We start from the raw sequence: 5,011 nt of genomic DNA on the forward strand, positions 1-5,011 counted from the left end.
CCTACGCCCAATGACTCCTAGCCAAGTAATTGCGGACAATGCAAAGGCTTTAGCGAGGGCTAAGGAAGCTACTATCAATAGAGAGATGAGCGGTGAGAGAGTGACCCACCAAAAAGAAAGTGAGCGCCACAAGCCATATGTGAGTGAGATGAAGAGTGTCCTCATAGCTACCAAGAGTGAGATGAGAGAAGTACACCAATACCCATCCACCAAATTGCACTATGTGCTCATTTGCAAGGGGCCACCCTCGGAGACTAACAACTTAACAACAGTTCCTTCGTCTTTGTTGTCTATTTTGAAGGAGTTCCAAGATGTCTTCCCCGACGAGCTTCCTCATGGACTACCACTGCTTAGAGGGATCGAGCACCGCATCGACCTCATACCCGGCGCCCCTCTACCAAACTGCGCCGCCTACCGCACCAACCCCAAAGACACAAAGGAGATTCAACGCCAAATTCAAGATCTCCTCGAAAAAAGGTATGTACGTGAAAGCTTAAGCCCTTGTGCGGTTCCCGTGATTCTCGTTCCTAAACCGGATGAGTCGCAAAGAATGTGTATGGATTGTCGCCCCATCAATGCCATTACCGTTCGATACCTCCATCCCATTCCGCGTTTAGATGACATGCTCGATGAATTGAGTGGTGCCACAATTTTCTCTAAGATAGATTTGCAAAGTGGCTACCACCAAATCCGCATGGCAATTGGTGATGAATGGAAGACGGCATTCAAGACCAAACTTGGTCTCTATGAATGGCTTGTCATGCCATTTGGTCTTTCAAATGCTCCATCAACTTTTATGCGTCTCATGAATCACATCTTGCGACCTCTCATTGGCAAGAGTGTGGTTGTCTACTTTGATGATATCCTCATTTATAGAAAAAATCTCGAGGACCATGTGCAACATGTGAGAGAAGTCTTATGCATCTTGCGCAGTGAAAAGCTATTTGCAAATCTTCCAAAGTGCACCTTTGCACAAAGCAAGTTGGTTTTTCTTGGATTTGTGGTTTCCGCCAATGGGATTGAAGTTGATTCTTCGAAGGTTGAGGCCATCCACAATTGGCCTACTCCTACAAACGTTGGTCAAGTTCGAAGTTTTCATGGACTTGCCGGTTTCTATAGACGCTTTGTGAAAGATTTTAGCACCATTGCTTGCCCTTTAAATGAGCTTACAAAAAGAATGTTCCGTTTGTTTGGGGCAAGGCACAATAAAACGCTTTTGATGAATTGAAAAAGAAACTCACAGAGGCACCACTCCTCGTTCTTCCCGATTTTGCTAAGACTTTTGAAATAGAATGTGATGCGAGTGGACTTGGAATTGGTGGTTTCCTTATGCAAAATGGAAAACCCGTGGCATACTATAGCAAGAAGTTGGATGGCGCACGCCTCAACTACCCTATATATGACAAGGAACTTTATGCTTTGGTTCTGTTGGCGTCCGAAACCCACCGGCGAGTAGCGGCTGGCAACACGAAGAGCCGGGAGGCTCCCAGAACTGCGGCTGGCCCTGGTCCCTCGAGCGACGGCCCGCAAAGCCTCGGCACGCACGTCCGATGCTGGTGCAAGGGCGTGCCACCTGACCTATACTTGGTCAGGAAGGTGATGGATTTGCTTCGCTTAGTTTCCTGCATGGCATGCACGTAAACATTAAATACGAGCCTCGATCGGCTCTCAGGTTGTCCTGTGAATCGGCTCAAGGAGCCGATCCACCCATGATCGTATGAGGTCTACGATCACATGGTGGTCCTGCTTGATCAATATAAAGCTAAAACGACCTATGACGATTTAGGGTTTTCACCACATAATCGGAACATCCTACGCGTGATTGAGCCTGGCAGCCACCACGGTGATAATAAACCAACCCTAGACAAGGCCTAAAAACCAACATGAAGTTAATCCCCGGAACATCTTATCTAGGGCTAGCAAACTACACCCTACGTGCCACTTGGATCCTTCAACCCGTTTGCAAGGCCTAACTATGCGGATATTAAACTAATCCTTGAAGAACAAGGAGCAATCATAACGGATCGGATCTACTAAACAATGATCAAGCGAGGTGCCGCCCTTACACCTAAGATAGGTGTAAGGGAGGCTAGACGTCTAAGGGTTGCATGGACAAAAGCATGTGAATCGATGAAACAATGCTAACCCTAACACATCTATGATAACTACGTTGCTCGCCATCAACAAGGCTTCAGCACGAGCAACGCATGAACAACGAATAAACGTATACTGCCTAGATCGCAAGATGCGATCTAGGCAGACATGATGCTTACCGGAAGAAACCCTCGAAACAAGGGGTTGGCGATGCGCCTAGATTGGTTTGTGATGAACGTGATTGTTGTTTTTCTCAATAACCCTAGATACATATTTATAGTCAGTAGACTTTCTAACGTGGGAATAATCCCAACCGTGCACGAGCCAAATTCTATCTAACCGACACGTATCCTACTATATTTACGAGATACACGGGCAAACTAGCCCAAACTTTGTATACAAGGCCGATTCATGTATTTATTCCATGTATAATCTTCAAGCCCATCTTAATCGCGGCCCACCTCTGATCCGGTCAAATTCCGGTGATAACACATGCCCCCTGGTTTTGGAAATGATAATTCCAAAATCACTCGCCTTTTCTTCGTCGGGTCATGTCGTGGCGAGAAGCAGGACCGTCGCAGTATCCTTCATCATGATGCCTTGCCTTCTCAACTTCTCTGCAAGATTTGATAGCTTTAACATCACTTCCTCGAAAACCGTAGTGGCATTAAATCTCCACTATACCCCCCTTATTTAACTGTGCCGAACGACTCGCCTCTTCATCCCCTTGTTCTGTTCCAACCATCGGCACCAAAAAACCCTCTTTCCCTGTAGCAATGTCTTCCTCTTCCTCCGTCTCATCAGGCCTCTCTTTCCAATCTTCTTCCTCGAGCGAGCAAGAGTGGGACTTTGACTACGTGCCCGGATGGCCCACCCGAGAGCCCTCGTCGGGTCAGATGGTGACTTACCCACGACCGATGGGGAGGACGACCTCCGATTCCTCATCGAAGGGGAGGCCGGAGAGCGAGAGCGAGGACGACCTCCACTCCTGGGCGAATTCCACCTCCTCCGACGAGGAGGAGGAAGAAGAAGAAGAGGAGGAAGAGGAGGAAAAGGAGGAAGAGGAGGAGGATGACTCCTCCTCCTCCGCTGGGTATCCGCCGGCGAAGCGCTTCGCGCTTGGGCGGACAGCGAAGAGCGATGATGATGACGAGGAGGAAGAGGCTCCGGCCGAGGGCTGGGGCGGCGGCGACGAGGAACTCTCCGGAGAGCAGCGCCGACGGCGGCTACGATGCCGACGACGAGGCCAGCGAGGATTAGTAGTGTAGGATTAGTAGTTCCTGAACAATCGGCTCTTCTTTTGTTCTTCCTCTCTTGAGCAATCGGCTCTTCATTGTAAAAACCCCTCTTATTAATGAAGAAGTGCTTCCAGTTAATTTTGCCGATAGTCAAAGTCAAACAATCCCCAAAAGAGCCGATAGCATCGCATCGGCCTTTACCATAAAACACGAGTAAGGCCAACCTAATTGCCCCTCCAAACGGTAACCTGCGACCTCCGTACGAGAAAGCAACCTCAGATCCCCAAATCGCCGCCCAAGCAGCTCCACGAATCTCGGATCTCAACCGCGCCGTCCCAACTCCACGAGCGCATCAAATGGCGGAATCATCCAACACCAACGCCATGGTCTCACGTCCGAAGGTAATCCTTAACCGCCTCTTCACCATTCGAATCAATGTTAGGATTAAACAGCAAACACCTGAATTAATGTCCTATTCCGTTATTAATTTTAGGTTTGAGACATCCTGCTGCCGCATCCTTATCTCCCAAATTCTATGTGTCTTGGCCCCGTTCTTCGAGAGTCCCGCTCACTTAATCTCATGCGAGGCCAATAGAATCCCCTTCGTGAACCGGAATTTAGATCGACTTCTGGGCCGACTGCTGCGAGCCCGGCCTAATCCTCTGAAGGTTGGGTGGCATGGTACGGTAGAGTGTCTAAAACCCATTATGCCACACGGGAAACGATAGGGATAGCCGATGCTTTGTCATTATCATTGTCTCCTCTTGAAAAGAATGAGAACATTACGAAAACCATCGGCTACTTTTGGTCCGATGCACTGAATTGCTTCATGTTCGGCCATGGCCCCATGACACCAACTCTGCTGGACGTGGCCATGATCACGAGCCTGGACATTGCATCCTCAAGCCCCTCTGCCTTTAAGTTGCCAAAGGTCCCTTTCACCCTTTCCTCTAAAACAGAGGGTACAAGCTGGGGCGCCTACCTCAGGCGTTATATGAAAACCAAAGGCCCTGTGAGAGAGAAAGAGCACACGGCCTTCTTGAACTTCTGGCTGGAGCACTTCATATTCTGTGGTCCTTCACTCGCCCCAACCAAGAATTACCTTTCCCTGGCCTATGAACTCGCCAACGGCACTCAACTTGGCCTTGGCAAGCTTGTTCCTTGGAGAGGTCTATCGATCTCTTCAAGCGATGTCTCATCAAGCTGTTCTCCCAAAGAGCAGTTAAAACAGGGAGGCCCTGGTGGTTTATTCGAGTTATGGGCTCAGTTGTACTTTCAGAACCGGATCCCAAACTTCCGACCTTTGGCCACCTGCACCTTCCCGGATGCTAATGGGAAGGAGATCCGATGCACTAGCTATGGCCAAGCTACGTATAGCCTCCCGGGCGACGAGGCTGATCCCTAAGGAAGCGGCGAGTGGTTCAAGATTTTCTTCCAAGGCTTGGGCAACCCCCTGTTCTTTCCTTATCTTGAATCGGAGAACTTTGAGAATCCAGTCTCCTTCCGGTTAGACAGCTTTGCCGATGACGCTAGCACTCGAACACTTGTACTCTATCATGATCTGTCCTTGCTTTCTCCCGGTTGGCATGAGTACCTCAAACAGGATCATCAAGCACTGGTTATGAGTCTTACCAACCGGTGGTAGTAGCCGACTAGACTTGGTCTCGGGCAAGTGCCCC

This window comes from Lolium rigidum, chromosome 3 (assembly GCF_022539505.1).
Source record: "Lolium rigidum isolate FL_2022 chromosome 3, APGP_CSIRO_Lrig_0.1, whole genome shotgun sequence".
Taxonomy (NCBI): domain Eukaryota; kingdom Viridiplantae; phylum Streptophyta; class Magnoliopsida; order Poales; family Poaceae; genus Lolium; species Lolium rigidum.